Here is a 16,936-nt window from a genome sequence, read left to right as displayed (position 1 = left end):
TACCCACTTTTCCCGCACCCGAAGCAGTTACACCTCGTATCGGAAGGGTTACCCCCTTCTTGGTGCCATTCTTTCTTGCTAGTACGTTTTATTTCATGAATCTTTCCTTTTGGTGGGTGTTCTTCTACCCCTCTACCATTGCGGTAAGCCAGGGTGAGTTGCCTGACCACTGTCTCCTCAGTGATCTTGGGGCCTTTCGGGTCAAACCAGAGCTCAGCCTTGGCCCTGATCTGTGGCAAGTTGTTTGCCACCAGACCTCGGAGCCAGTGGGCCAGCTCGTCCTGGTTCATGTTAGTCCGGTCGAGACCCCCATTGTAGGCACTCTTATACACAGGCCACGGCCTGTCTGCGAAAGCCTGTGGCGTCTCCCCTGCTAACTGTGTAGTCTTCACCACCTGGGAGAACGGACTACCATCGTTCATACCTGTAAGGTTCGCAAAATTCTGCAGATTCCCTCAAACCAAGAAGATTATCCCAAAGAAGAGATTGTTGGACTGTTTTAAAGAATGTTGGGCCAAAAAGGGACTTAAAGTTAAAACCCCAGGATTTTGGTTATTTTAAAAGGGCATGTCCAGGCCTGTGGAAGGCTGCGACAAAGGGGTTGGGATGGGCCTGTGTAAAACAAGCAATTTGGGTATTAGCATAGGCCAAACTGTCTGGGAATGTTCTAGGCTGTCTCTGTCATTCATACATAATGACAATAAGCTTACAAAAGAGCAGTTCCCACCCAAAAATTACAGAGCCATCCAAAGTATGCATAATGCAGTACATGCCACTGACCAACAAAAGGGACCCTGGCCCCAGCAGGAGAAGACAAAAACTTACTAATCGGACCAAAGATTAAACAGTCATTGAAAGCCAATTTAGGTTTCGATGGACCATCCCGAACCTAGTTCACACCAACTTAAACCAATTAAGATAGATGGGACCAGCTCGAAACCCGTTAAAGAATTCGAAAACTATTAAGGTTAACGAGCCCGCCAAGAATGACAATGGGCCAGAGAAGATTTGGCGGGCAGATAAGCAAGGCCTCAAACGGTATAATTGAGGCCTGCTTTTTCAAGTGAGAGAAGTTTTCGTTCGGTCAAGGAGTTCGGTTCAGTACAGTCCGGAAGAAGAGAGCAGTTCGGTTTCGGCCCGTTCGATACAGCATGGCTCGTGTAAAAGAGAAGAAGAAGAAGGGAACTTCAAATTCCAAGTCAAGTCAAAAAGTATCCGGAGTCCGAGCCAGGAGAAGACATAATCGAACGCCTCGCGGCAACCAAAGGCCCCAAGAAACAAACAACCAAAAATATTACCAGCAACGAGGTAATATTGGGCCACTGCGACCAACAAGAAACCAGCCTGGAAGAAACCGAAGATTCGCAAGTTTGTTTTCCACTCTACAAACTATTCTGACTTACCCCTGGGTAAGATTTTACTGAAAAGACTCTAAACCCTACTTCTGACCAAAAGAAATTGGGTTCTTACCTGATAGATCCAATACGCACCCTACCGCATCAGCAGACTCGTGAAGACTGACCAGCCACACAGGTGAAGTCCTCTACCGCGTCCGGGGTACGGCAGGCCCCAACTGACACATCTAGAGAACCCCGAAATCACGAACCTCCACAACTGTCAAAATAAGTCGTTTTGGTGAGCATTATCCCTGGTCCTCTGGAGCCCAACTTAGCTAGTGAAGTGGGATTGGGAGGTGTGAAGTATTCTGTCTATTGTTATTTTCCCTCATATATTCCGAAGTGTTCCCCCAATTTAGAGTGTTAAGATTATTGTATTGTGTATTTTCTTTCTCAATAAAGATCTTAATCCTTTCACCAAAATTCAGTTGTCTGCTGCAATTTCATTACAACCCCCAAATAAGTGCAAGGTCTAGAACCAAGGGAGTGGGAGCGATTCGAACCACTCATAAGTCAGAGGTAAAGCTGACCCAAACACCACCCCCTACAGCCCTCCCAAAATGCATTAAATCAATTTCCAATTGCCACTGTTCTGCCCACCTGACCAATTTATTGATATCCTCCTTCAGTATCAACCACACAGTAAGAGACCCAGTACTGAGCGCTGCGGAACCCCACTGGAAACAGCCTTCCAGTCTCAAAAACACCCATCAACCATTACATTGCTTCCTGTCTCCGAGCCAGTTTTGAATCCAACTTGACGTTTTGCTGTGGATCCCATGGGCTTTTAACTTCGTGACCAATCTGCCATGTGGAACCTTATCAAAAGTCATCAGTGCGTAAATGTTGCCAGAGTTGATGCCTTTTTTAGGCCGTGCCTTTCGGGTGGCAATGCTTAGACCAATGCTTATGGCCAAGGGCGCAATAGCTGCAGAGTGCCTTGTTTCCCCTCACAAAGTTGGTTGATCCTGGTGATTTTCTGGGGAGCAGGACTCCAAATAGCACTTGTCACATGAATGTATTGTGAGAAAAGCAAAGGCCCGAGAATGAGAGACTGAAATGTCCTGCTTGGAACAAGTGTTAGATTTTGAATGGCTCGTGTTCGAACGGCAGCTGTGCTGCTTGCGTTTTGTCAAGTTGAGCCAGCAGAATTGTGGGATGTTAGCCGCTAGTTTGCAAAATGCGAGTTGTTGGGAGAAATATGTGCGTATGAATGTTGGTTGCATTGCAGGGATGATGAACTTAATGACTGGCACTGCCGGTTAATTCATGCAGGAAGAATGAATGGAGTGTGTTTGTTGTGTGTTTGCACAGGAGGAATGAGTGTGATGCTGCTCAGTAAGAGTGCAGAATTTGGAGCATGTTTTTCCATAGTTACTGTGTCAGGATGGCTGAGTGGTCTAAAGCACTAGTCTCGAGGACTGTTTAATGTTTACTTTACCAAAGGTTGGTGAATTCTGGTCCCTTTTCAGGGCGTGAGTTGAAATCCCACTATCCGACATTACCTTTGTAGCCACACAAATGCAGCACCTTTGCCTCCGTAAATGCGGAACAGTTTTGCTGCCGAGGTTACTGTTACATTGATACCTTGGTGTTAATTAAACACTTCACTTCATAAACTCTTGTCCTTGTGTTGATTTAGGTGCTAGCTTTGTTAGGAAGTGAGATGCATATATTCGCACTCCAGAATTAACAGTTAATCATTCATTGCAAACAAAATCAAAGGCTTCAATCACGACAATGCTGCACCACCGCCTCCACCCCACCCCGAAACAAATCGTACAAAGCTGTTGTCTCAACAAGCTAAAGATGATTGTAAACAGCGAGCAGGTAGTAAGAGGCGAGGTGGGGCCTATTAGAGACAAAGAAGGTGATATATGCTTAGAGGCTCAGGGCAAGGCTAGAATACTCAATGAGTACTTTGTATCGGTGTTTACTAAGGAGGTGGATGCTGACAAAATATCGGTAGAAATGGAAAAGGTAGAAGCAATAGAAGGGGTGAAAATTGATAGACAGAATGTGCTAGAAAGGCTGGGTATGCTTAGAGTGGACAAGTCGTCTGGTCCAGATGGCTTGCATCCCAGGTTGCTAAGGGAATTGGGGGAGGAGATAGTGGAAGGGCTTGTGTTGGGGGTTTTCTCTCTGCCCCAAAGCAGACAGAGACGAGCCTGTACTGGTTTCAAGCGATCTTTATTCAAGCACGTGCAGGGAGAGGCTTTCTCAGCCGCAGCTGAGATGAGAGTCTAATTTTTACATTCGAGCAGTTGACTTATATACAATCTTACATCTTGTTTCCTTCACATCTTCAGGACATGGCCAATTAATTGTCCAAGTCACGTACACTTAATCACATCTCCACAAAACACATTTGTTTATCTCATTTGCCCTGTTTCCACATCTGCCATTGTTCTATTCTTTAGCTCTTATCCAATTTACATACACTTAACCACATCTTCGCAAATCACATCTTGTTTATCTCATTTATCCTCCTTCCATTCCAAGTATTGACCGCACGTCCTTGATTGGCAGCCCACTGTTCAATGCATAGCCTCCTCGCCTTCTTTCACTCCCCCAATCATCATGTAATATGCTTTTTCCAACTGTCAGCAACTGTCTTTGTTCTGCCAGACTTCTCCTTTATTACATCAGCCAGCTAGTCAGTTAAGCCGCTAATCTAACTTTTAACCCCTTCAGCTTGCCATAATTTTCCAATATTCCCTAGATGCGGGGAAGGTGCCTGAGGATTGGAAAGTGGCAAATGTGACACCATTGTTCAAGGAAGGGTGTAAGGACAATCCTAGTAACTACAGGCTGGTCAGTTTAACATCAGTGGTGGGTAAAGTTTTAGAAACAATAATCAAGGAAAAAATTTACGAGCATTTGGAGAGGTTTAAGCTAATTAAGGAGAGCCAACACGGGTTTGTAAAAGGACGATCATGTTTGACTAATCTAATTGAATGTTTTGATGAAGTATCAGAGAGGATTGATGAAGGGAATGCAATGGATGTTTTCTACTTGGATTTTAGGAAGGTGTTTGACAAAGTACCACATAGAAGGCTGGTTAACAAAATTGAGGCTCGTGGAATTGGTTGGTTGGTGGCAGCTTGGATAAGGAATTGGCTTGAGGACAGAAAACAGCAAGTTGTGGTAAATGGCTGTTTTTCAGACTGGAGGATGGTAGACAGTGGTGCTCCCCAAGGGTCAGTGCTGGGGCCACTGCTTTTTTAAATATATATAAATGACCTGGATATTGGGATACAGAGTAGAATTTCTAAATTTTCCGATGACACCAAACTTGGGGGTGTGGCAAACAGTGAGGATGATACCAATCGACTGCAACAGGACATAGAAAGGCTAGCAGAATGGGCAGACAAGTGGCAGATGGAATTTAATACAGAGGAGTATGAGGTGATGCCGTTTGACAGAAGGAACAGGAATTGGCAATATACACTTAATGGCACAGTCTTAAAGAGCGTGCAGGGACAGAGGGACCTGGTAGTTAATGTGCATAGGTCCCTGAAGGTGGCAGGACATATTGAGAGAGTGGTTAGCAAAGCATATGGGATCTTGGGCTTCATAAATAGAGGTATTGAGTACAAAAGTAGAGAAGTTATGCTGAACCTTTATAAAGCGCTGGTTAGGCCACAACTGGAGTACTGCATCCAGCTCTGGTCACCACACTTTAGGAAGGATGTGAAGGCCCTTGAGAAGGTGCAGAGGAGATTTACCAGAATGGTTCCAGGGATGGGGGATCTTAGCTACAAGGACAGGTTGGAGAAGCTGGATTTGTTTTCATTAGAGCAAAGGAGGTTGAGGGGTGATTTGACAGAGGTGTACAAGATTATGACGGGTTTGGATAGGCTAGACGGGAAAAGACTGTTCCCACTAGTTGATGGTATAAGGACTAGGGGACACAGATTTAAGGTTATGGGCAAGAGATACAGGGGGGATATGAGGGGAAACTTTTTTTACGCAGCGAGTGGTGATGACCTGGAACTCGCTGCCAAGACACTCAGGCCTAGAAATTCGGTTGGTTGCGCCAGCGATTAGCGCCTAAAGAGCCCGAGATTTGGGGCGTTACCCAATTTTCAGACGTGTGCAGTGATCCCAGCGCATCCTGCCATATTGAGTAGCCTGTTAGCGCCGGTGCTAAGTCTTTGCGCCTGCTTGCGGGCGCAGCCAGATCATGACGTCATTTCATTGTGCAACGCCTTTTTGGCGCCCCGTACCGGAAATTCAGTGGCGCCCCCCTCCGTTCCGCCTGCCGCTATTAGTGACAGTTGGATGGAACGTTACCAGGTCCTTCTCGGACTCGGGGGTGCTCTTTAAAGGGGACAGCACTAGTATAAAAGCGGCAACCATTTGGCCTGGCCATCCTGCTCGCTGCTGGAGAGAGTTGCAGACCTTCAGTTACAGAGAGTTGTTCTCCTTGAGCCAGAGGAGCCTTGGGACCTTCAGCCCTGTCCAGAACAGTTGGATCCAGAAAGTTGACTGCGTCTTACTCGTCGGCCAGAATAATGGGAGCTGCTTTGGAGGGGAACGTCATCCTGGCTGAACAACTGGCAAGGGCACAGCGACGGAGGGAGAGAGGGCTGGGATTGGCCAGAAGGAGGAGGGCCAATGGACGTCGCCAAAACCGACCATACGCTGCCAGGGTTTTCAGGCAGCAGGTCTCGTACCTTACTATGTCGGAGGAGCAGTGTCTGCGAAGGCTCAGATTTGGTAAGGATGTTGTGACTGAGCTGTGCCACCTGCTTGCTGGGGATCTGCAGCCGCAGCTACGGTGCAGGACCTCTCTGTCAGTGGCCGTGAAAGTCACTGTTGCGCTCAACTTTTACGCCAGCGGCTCGTTTCAGGCAGCAACTGGGGACATATCAAATATCTCTCAATTTGCGGTGCATTGCTGCATCCGGCAAGTGACAGCTGCCCTCTACAGAAGGAGGCGTGAATTAATCACCTTCCCTGTGACCTTGGAGAAGCAGGGGGAGCGCGCGCTGGGCTTCGCGGCTATTGCGGACTTCCCCATGGTGCAGGGGACCATTGATTGCACACACGTGGCTTTGCGGGTGCCATTACAGAATCCGGAGGAGTTCCGTAACCGCATGGGGCTCCACTCCCTTAATGTGCAGCTGGTCTGTGATCACCGGCAAATGATCATGGCGGTGAACGCACAATTCCCTGGCAGCAGCCATGATGCGTTCATCCTGCAGCAGACCTCAGTGGCTGACCTTTTTGAGGCCCCGGCTCACCCACGAGGCTGGCTTCTGGGCGACAAGGGCTATCCTCTCTGCCCATGGCTCATGACCCCGCTCCGTTTGCCCAGCACCCCGGCAGAAGAGCATTACAACAACAGCCATCAGGCCACCAGGAACATTGTGGAGCACACAATTGGTGTGCTGAAGCAGCGTTTCCATTGTCTAGACCATTCGGGGGTGCCCTACAGTACTCGCCGGAGCATGTGACGCGCATCGTTGTTGTCTGCTGCATGCTCCACAAACTGGCCATTCGACGCACCCAGCCAATGCCAGCCGACCCTCAAGGTCCAGCAGAGCAGGTGGACGAGGAGGAGGAGGAGGAGGAGGAGGAGGAGCATGCGGGCGAGGATCAGGAGGAGGAGGAGGAAGATGGGAGGACTCCAGAAACTGGAAGGGCCATTCGTCAGAGGCTCATAAGGGCTCGGTTCTAGGCCCCTCGGACGGAATGGTGGCTGTGATTCGAACAGCGCCTTTCAGTTCGCAGTAAGCCTAGGAAGGCCTCGATGATTGTAAATAAAAAGGTTTCTTTATTTTCAAACAAGTGCTTCCTTCCAGCATGACAACATAATGGTAACAGAAATCATAACTAACAAACTAACAGATAACTGTCTGGCAACCCGGCGAAACTAACCAAAACATAACAAACAAACACAGCAGGTGTGGACGGCCTTAAATCCGGAAAAAGACAAATCTTAGAACCTCCCTCTACTGGTGACCCCTTGATGGAGACTATTACGTCCATGAATGATTGAGACACGGACAGCAGGAGTGCAACAAAATAAGTCTTTACTGATGGAAGTCAATAGTGAAACTGAAACAACAGAGGCTCACTAGCACCTTTTATACAGGGGTGGTCACTGCCGGTACTGCAGTCTGAGCCCAGTTATTCTCTTAAAGGTACATACACAACAATTCCTCCCCTTTTAGATAAACAGTACATAACATTCATTTAACAACTAAATGATAACTAATTACAATCACAATTACTGTTACTAGATACATTGGTTAAGTTTAAGCAATTATAAGTTCAGTCTTTGAGGAGGCTTCCTGATTCTGTCTGGATAACGCCTCTTTGGGGTATCAGGTTCTTCTGGCAATGTTGAGTCGGGATCAATGTCGTTGTTTGGTTCATCTGCTTCCAATATTACCGGTTCTGCGGTAGCTGCAATTGGAACGTCGATTTCATTACCAGGTATATCAGATCGTGGTGTGGAGTTGACGTTTTCCAGTGACTCTAGAATCTGGTCAGCATGGCGTCTTACAATGCTCTCCCCAACGTCCACGGTATACATGAGAGGTCCTTGTCGTGTACAAATCGTTCCTGGCTGCCATTTCTCAGTGCGGTAGTCCCGGGCCAAAACTGGTTGACCTATCTTAAAACTCCTGGTCGGCCTTTCATTCATATTCTGAAACTGCCTGTTCTCCACATCTCTTCGGACGTTTGGCTTAACCAAATCCAAGCGGCATCGTAGTCTTCGATTGAAGAACATCATGGCTGGAATTTGGTTGGTAATCGCATGTGTCGCATTCCGGTAGGCAAACAAGAAGTTGTCCACCTTGTGTTGTAGGGGTATATCTTCATTACACATTGCCTTGATAGCCTTCTTGAATGTTTGGACAAACCTCTTGGCCAATCCATTAGTGGCTGGATGATATGGGGCAGATGTGTAATGCTTAACACCATTGTTCTTTAAGAACCTCCGGAACTCTTCAGACACAAACTGTGGTCCATTGTCAGAGCAAATCTGTTCAGGCAGCCCATTCCTGGCGAATATGGTTCGTAAAACTGTGATAGTTTTTTCTGTGGTGGTTGAGGACATTTTTATTACCTCTGGCCACTTTGAATGTGCATCCACCGCAATTAAAAACATCGAGTCCATGAAGGGACCAGCAAAATCAATGTGCACCCTTTGCCATGGAGATGAGGGCTACTCCCATGGATGCAGAGGAGCTTGTGGTGGGGCGTTTTGGTCCTTCTGGCATCCTGCACAGCTCTTGGTCATCTCTTCGATTTCTCTATCGATTCCCGGCCACCACACAAACGCTCTGGCTAAGTTCTTCATTTTTACCCCACCCAGATGACCCTCATGAAGCTCATTGAGCACTCTATCCGTCAACTTAGGTGGAATTACTACTCTGGATCCACACATCAATGTTCCTCTGCACACTGACAGCTGTTCTCTTCTCGGCGAGAATGCTGGCAGCAGTGGTTCGCCATGTGCTGGCCATCCCTTCACCGTTAAATCATAGACCCGGGATAGTGTTGGGTCATTCCGTGTTTCCTTTTCTATGTTTGCATTCGTCACAGGGAGACATTCGATTATGGTCGAGTGGAATAACTCCATTGGATCCACTGCAAGGTGTTCTTCTTCCACCATCGGCAACAGTAGGCGTGACAATCCATCAGCATTTCCATGCTGTTTAGTTCCTTTGTACTCGATGTCATATTGGTGTGCCCCTAGGAAAAGGGACCATCTCTGCAGCCGTTGTGCTGTCATTATCGGTACGCCCTTCTGAGGGTTGAAAATGGAGACAAGAGGTTGATGATCGGTTCGTAGAGTAAATTTTTGACCGTGCAGGTAGTGATTGAACTTCTTCACCCCCCACACTAGGCTGAGGGCCTCTCTGTCAATCTGGGCGTAGTTACGCTCGGCAGAAGTTAATGAGCGTGACGCAAAAGCTATCGGCCTCTCTAAACCATCAAGGAATTTATGTGACAGTACCGCCCCAATGCCGTAGGGAGACGCATCACACGCCAGTCTGATCGGCAGTGCTGGGTTGTAGTGAGGCAATACTTCCCTTGAAGTGATTAAGTCCTTACTCTTCTGAAAAGCACGCTTACAATCATCGCTCCATTTCCATGCTACCCCCGTTCGTAGCAGGGTGTTCAGTAGGTGCAGAATTGTCGGCAAATTCGGCAAAAACTTATGATAGTAATTCACCAATCCGAGGAATGACCTCAGTTGCGACACATTTTCAAGCGCTGGGGCCTTAACAACCGCTTCAATTTTGTCAGGGGACTTATGTAACCCCTCTTCATCAATCACGTGGCCACAATACGATATCTGTTTCTTAAAAAATTCGCACTTGGGGCGGTTGGCTCGCAGCCCATGTTCCCGTAGTCTAGTGAGCACCTGTTCTAGGTTGTTAAGGTGTTCACTGTCATCTTCACCTGTCACAAGGATGTCGTCCAAGTAACACTGAGTCCCCGGAATCCCTTGCAGGACTTGTTCCATCGCTCTTTGCCATATCGCCGGAGCCGATGCTACTCCGAATACCAATCGATGATACTGGTAAAGACCTTTGTGAGTGTTTACCGTGAGATACTTCCTAGAGGACTCTTCAACCTCCATCTGCAAATATGCTGTGCTAGGTCAATTTTTGTAAAACGCTTCCCTCCAGACAGTGAGGCGAAGATGTCTTCTATCCTTGGAAGAGGATATTGTACTGTGTGAAGGACTGGGTTCACCGTCACCTTGAACTCCCCACAGATGCAAATCTTCCTTGGCTCCCCGGACTTATTGCTTAACGTTTTCTTCATGACAGGAACGATGGGTGTCACCCACTCGCTCCAGTCGACCTTAGACAACACGCCTGCCTTCTCCAGATTCTCCAGCTCTGCCTCGACGGCTGGGCGAATTGCATATGGTACCGGTCTTGCTTTGAAAAACTTGGGAACTGCATTCTCTTCTATTTTTATCGAGGCGGTTACGCCTTTAAGCGTGCCCAGTTCTTGTTGAAATACCTCTTTGGCGTTAGCTAAGATTGTTGACAATCGTCCAGGAGTGACGTCTTCATCTTTTTTACCGTCCACCGTCATTGCATGAATGGAGTGCCAACCTAAGTTTATCTTCCTGATCCATTCCCATCCCAATAACGGTGGTCCACCATTTGGCAGTATGTAGAGATACAATTTCCGTATTTTCTTGCCATTGTATTCGACAGGCACCCTTATTTTTCCTCTGGGGTATACTTTTTGCCCTGTATACGTCGTCAAGACGATGGATGTCTCTCTCAAGGGTATGTGTGAAAATAGCCGCTCGTAGTCTCGTCGATTCATGACGGTTAGCGCTGATCCCGTATCCAATTCCATTTTAACTTGGGACCCTGCTATCGTGAGGGTGACCCAAATGGTTCGGTGATCCTCTTTTGCGATTACATTGTGAAGTTTGAGACAGCTTAGTCTCCTGTTCCCAGATTCACTATCGCTCATCTGGTCTTCGGAACTACTGTCCGTCATCTTTTGTACTTTCTTGTACGGTTCCTTAGTAGCCTTTTTGTTGTCACTGGTCTTCTTCCCAGACCTGCAAACTCGTGCAATGTGTCCCATCTTCCCGCATTGCCTGCATATTTTGTCTTTGGACCAGCAGTCCTTCTGGTCATGGTTAGTTCTGCCGCAGCGATAACATTTTGCAAATCCCCGTGTCATTTCGTGGGTGCCGTATTCCTGTGGTTTTTGTTGAATTTCTGCAGCTCCCCTGGCTGCTGCTTCATACGATACTGCCACGCTGAAAGCCTTATCTAGCGTCAGCTCTTTCTCTGAGAGTAACTTCTTCTGTGTTCCTTCACTCAGGAGTCCACAGACAAATTTGTCCCGTAGGGTATCTGCCAGTCCTGCTCCGAACTGGCAGTGCTTTGATAGCTTGCGTAGTTCCGTAAGATACTCAGCATTGCTCTCATCTTTGTGCTAAGTTCTCCTGTGGAATTTAAATCTTTCTGCTATCAACAGCGGTGCAGGGTTTAGGTGTTCCTGTAGGACAGCAACAATTTCGTTAAAACTCTTCGCCTTCGGTTTGGCTGGAGTAATCAGGTCCCGCAATAGGCCGTACGTTCTAGCGCCCATTAAGTTTAGCAATATCGATGCCTTTTTCTCCTCCGCTATTTCGTTTGCCTCGAAATATACCTCGACTCTTTCCACATACGTGGTCCAGTCCTCTATTGTATTATCAAAAGCAGTGATACAGCCAGTCTTCGGCATCTTGCAAATCTAAAATGGCGCCTCCCGCGCTTTGCCTTCTTCCCCGATTTAACAAAATGGTGCCTCCCGTGCTTTGCCGTCTTCCCCGCTGATTAAGATGGCGCCTCCCACGCTTTGCCTTCTTCCCCGCTGTTGTTAGCGCTGCTTTCCATGGTTTCTTGAACGTTTAATTTTTTTTTTTAATTTTCCCGTCGTGGAACAACCCTGTGGGACTCTTGCCTCCCTCTTCGCGGGTCTATACGCAGCCCGGCTTCGTAGCACCGGCCGCGCCCTGTGTGCTCCACCCTCTCTCTCTCTTCTTCCCGACAACGCTGCTCGGCCCCGTTGCAAACCACCCGCTCGAGTTCGCGACCGCCGCAGCCCAGGAAGTATCAGTGCACTACCTGCCACCAGCCCGATTAGCTGAAGCACCGTTGACAGGAACCAGGCCCCGCATCCGACAGCTTCTCCAGCAATCTTCAACTCTGCAACACAGGGCGGATGCCCACGGTCGACGCCCATTTCTACTGCCTCTTACTTTCTTTTCTTTCTGGCCTCGACCTCTGCTCACTTCGCTGTAGGAATGGATCCCAGGAGGTGGTGCAGACTGTAGGTAGGTTTGTATCTGCTCGTCGCCAGTATTATGTCCGTGAATGATTGAGACACGGACAGCAAGGGTGGAACAAAATAAGTCTTTACTGATGGAAGTCAATAGTGAAACTGAAACAACAGAGGCTCACTAGCGCCTTTTATACAGGGGTGGTCACTGCCGGTACTGCAGTCTGAGACCAGTTATTCTCTTAAAGGTACATACACAACAGAGACCGACTCCTCTTACGAGGTTGGCCCCTTCCCTCCCTGCAGCTCCTCCGTAATTGGACCTCAGTGGCTGCGTCAAGGTTGGGGGATGCCTGCTGAGTGTCTGGAAGCGCTGAAGCCCCTGAGGGGCGGCCTGGACGACCTCTGGGCTTGGAGGGCCTGCAAGCAGGCTGCTCCAACTGGGCATGTCTGCTAGCAGTCTGCCGTGCAGGTGGTGGCAGCTGCACTGCTGACATGCCAGCGGTGGCATCAGGACTGCTCACATGCAGAGAGAGGACACCTGCACCGTGGTCGGCCGACACACTAGCACTCTGACGGGGCCGCACCGGATCATCCGCCACAACCGACTGCTCCACAGATTCATGGCCTGCTGTGGTGCTGCAAGGGCCTGGGGTGATCCTGCCTGATGCAGCTAGGGTGGCAGCAGAGAGTGTTCGCGTGGCCTCAATTTGCGTGTGGACGAGGCCAGTAAGTGACTGTGTGGCAGCAGTGAGGACCTGCGTGGCAGGTGCCAGTGCTTCGGAAAAGCCATGAACAGTCCGTTCCACTGCTTCGGACAAGGCCGGAGCAGTCCTTTCCACTGCTTCGGACAAGCCCTGGACAGACCTTTCCACTGCCTCGGACAAGCCCTGGACAGACCTTTCCACTGCTTCGGACAAGCCCTGGACAGACCTTTCCATTGCTGGGCCGAAGCCCTGGACAGACCTTTCCATTGCTGCCCCGAAGCCCTGGGCAGTCCTTTCCATTGCTACCCCAAAGTCCAGCACACTCTTTGCCAGAGTGTCGATCGACTCAGGCATCCTCCCCACTGCAGCCATAAGCTCAGTGTGCCTGAGCCGAGCCTGGGCGCTCATTTCGGCAAAGCTACGCACCTCCTCTGCACTCTGTGCAGCAGTCATGGTGGCCTGCCTCGCCCTCCGGGGAGACGGCCCCCGAGCGTCCCTACCCCCCGCGCGTTGCTGCAGGCCACTGGTTCCTGCAACTGGCTCCTCATCAGAGCCCCCCCCTCCCCTCAAGGGAACTACTATCCCCAGTCTCCACATGCGGTGGCTCCCTTGAGGCTGGCACGGATGGTCCGGCTTCCTCCTGGTCGTCGCCTCCGGAGGCACTGGCACTGGCAGCTTGAGGGGCCGGCTCCCGAGCTGGTGATGCAGCATCTGAAAGCAGGGAGGTTGAAGAGTGGCTTTAGCAAAAGGACAGTTTGGCAGCAAGGGATGCAACAGTGCGGCAATGCTATGACATGGGTCCACATTGAGAAAGCATGCTGGCGGGGGAAACAACTGGAAGGTGACAGCTGTAATAGTAGAGAACCTTACCATCGCTGTGGACAATGGGGTCGGCAGCTGCAGTGGTGACAGGACCACTCAGACGTCCTCCCACAATCTGGTGGACTCTCTCCTCGAGATCCGTCAGAGGCTCCAGTTGAGGACGGCCTCCTCCAGTGCGAAGCTGTTCCTTGCGGTTTCTCGCCAGCTTGGCCTGCAGGGCAAAGGACGGGAAGTGATGTTACATGATGCCCTGAGTTATGATCTCATGCCCCCCATGGTGGAACAGCCCTTACATGATGCCCTGAGTCAAATATGCATGTATGTGACCAGAAAGGGCCATGGGTGCTTGCTGACAGATGGCCAGTGGGGCATAGCGCACCCTGTAGCCATAAAGTCAGGTGCTAATGGAGGGATGCATAAGTTTACATTAACTCCACTCACCCTCACGACCCGAGTGAGGTCGTTGAATTTCTTCCTGCACTGCACAGGGCTCCTGGTCGCCATGCTGCTGGAGTTGACCCTCTGAGAAACATCCCCCCAAGCTCGTCGGTAGTCCTTATGATTAGGCCTCCTGCCATTGTCGGGGTAGAGGGCATCTCGCCGGCGCTCCACTGCGGCCACCAATTCCTCCAGAGACTCATTGGTGAAGCGCCCTGCTCTCTGCCGCACCCTCTCCATATGCTCCAAGTTTTTTGCACCAGAGAAGGGCCTGCGCCGATTTGCAGGCCTACAAGGCGCAGACTGTGGATGCTGGAGCTGCCTGACCCACCCCTTTAAGAGCTGGCCGGCGCCTGGAAGTCTCGTGGTCATGGGTAATTGAGAGCAGCTGCGCTGCGGCTGGACGCCCCGATATTGGGTTGCGCCGGCATGCTAGCGCCTTAGGTGCCCCGTGTAACGCCTGAACTCGCGCCTCAATCACCTTTGGGGCGCTGCAACCCAATATCGCACGAGGTGTCGATAAGTTGCATCTGGCTATAAAATTTGCGCTCCGCCAATTCTAACGCCCCAAGCGGGGCTATACCCAATTTCTAGGCCTCAATATTTTCAAGGGGAGACTGGATAGGCACTTAAGGGAAAAAAACTTGCAGGGCTACGGGAATAGAGCGGGGGAATGGGACTGACTGGATTGCTCTACAGAGAGTCGGCACGGACTCGATGATCCAAATGGCCTCCTTCTGTGCCGTTATGACTCTACGACTCTATTGGGGTGTGCCTGAATGCTAAAAATAATTTTTTATCTTTCAATCATCATTTCCTACTTTACAACAGTGGTGACTACATTTCACAAATACTTAAGAATATAAGAAATAAAAGCAGTAGGCGGCCATATGGGCCGTTGAGCCTGCTCCACCATTCAATAAGATCATGGCTGATCTTCGACCTCAACTCCACTTTCCCGCCCAATCCCCATATCACTTGATTCCCTTAGCGCCCAAAAATTCATTGGCTGTAAAGCACTTTGGGACGTCCTGAGGTGGTGAAAGACGCTATATAAAGGCAAGTCTTTCTATCTTTCTAACCTGGCCCAGTGATTTTGCAGTTCAGTACACAGTCATGAATGCTATGCTTGAGAATCTTAATTTCATGCAAGTTGAGGATCCAAGTTTCTGCTCAGCAACAGTCAGAACTACGAGCTAATATTTTTGTTTGCAATTCAACGTTCCGTGTTGACGTAAAGTAAAATTCTTCCCATTGCTGCACAGGTTAGATAAAGAGGAACTTTTCCCCTTAGTAGGGGGGTCAATAACAAGGGGGCACAGATTCAGGGTAAGGGGCAGGAGATTTAGGGGGGATTTGAGGAGGAACTTTTTCACCCAGAGGGTGGTTGGAAGCTGGAACTCACTGCCTGAAAGGGTGGTAGAGGCAGGAACCCTCACAACATTCAAGAAGCATTTGGATGAGCACTTGAAATGCCATTGCATACAAGGCTATGGACCAAATGCTGGAAAATGGGATTAGACTGGACAGGGATGGATGGGCGGCGCAGACACGATGGGCCGAAGGGCCTCTTTCTGTGCTGTAAAACTCTATGACTCTAGGTTTCTTTAGAACCACGCTGGAGATTTTAGCACAACCGAATCACTCAGTGATATCAATTACCAGCTCAGTTTCTTACCCCAGTGCTTGCTGGGAACGAGTTACCTGATAAAAGCACAGGAAGTTCAACAGTCATTGTTAAATGGGCATTTCAGGGGGAAGAGGTGACAGGAAGTGAAGTATTGACTGACATAAGAAAACTATTAGGCACTTGGTCGGAGTATTAAACAAGGCTTTAATCAACTGGTTTTCAACATGGAGATCTAGTTGTGCCCTTCACTAGTTCCTGTTAAAGAATGTCCTGAGCAAGCTGGGCCCATGCCCGAGTATTTATACTCTCCCTGGACAGCGGCACCAGCAGGCCGTCCAGTATTATTTCATAAGTCATTTCCACATGAATGACAAGATTCATGTCATTGACACTATTAGCACAGTGGAGGCTGTGTTTCCGAGCATGCGCCAGTCAAATCACATCAATAGGTTTTCAAATGACACGTAAGGATCACAATAATCCTAATCCACCCACCCAGAAACACCTTACAGTCCCACATTACAGGATCCAAATGGTTAGGACAGAGGTGAGGAGGAATTTCTTCACCCAGAGAGTGGTGAACCTGTGGCATTCTCTACCACAGAAGGCCAATTCAATAAATATATTCAAGAAGGAGTTAGATATATTTCTTAAGGCTAAAGGGATCAAGGGATATGGGGAGAAGGCAGGGACCGGGTACTGAATTTGGATGATCAGCCATGATCTCATTAAATGGCGGAGCAGGCTCGAGGGGCCGAATGGCCTACTCCTGCTCCTATCTTCTATGTTTCTATGTTTCTGCAATGGTTCTAGGGTTTTCACTCCACTACTTTATCCAGGAGTCTATTCCATGTGTTGATGAGTCTGTGTGTGGAGAACTTCCCAACATCACTCCTGAATTTACCGTGTACTAGATTGAGCTTGTGTCCCTTTGTCCTACTCTCGCCATTTAATTTAAAGTAATATTCCGGATTTACCTTTTCCACTCCCTTCAATATCTTGTACGTCTCTAGAAGATGACTTCTCAGAACCCCCTTTACAGGCTGAAAAGCCCAAGTTTCTCCAGTCTTTCCTCAGCCCTCAAAGGTGGACACAAATGATCCCAGAGTGTTGAAGAAATCCTGTATCCTTTTAAACAGATTCATACAAACTAGAGACAGAAATATGTTTGA

Source organism: Somniosus microcephalus, chromosome 19 (assembly GCF_052327205.1).
Source record: "Somniosus microcephalus isolate GS21.2 chromosome 19, FLI_Smic_1.0, whole genome shotgun sequence".
NCBI lineage: Eukaryota > Metazoa > Chordata > Chondrichthyes > Squaliformes > Somniosidae > Somniosus > Somniosus microcephalus.
The sequence above is the reverse complement of the archived record's forward strand: the minus strand, read 5'-3'. Positions refer to the sequence as shown.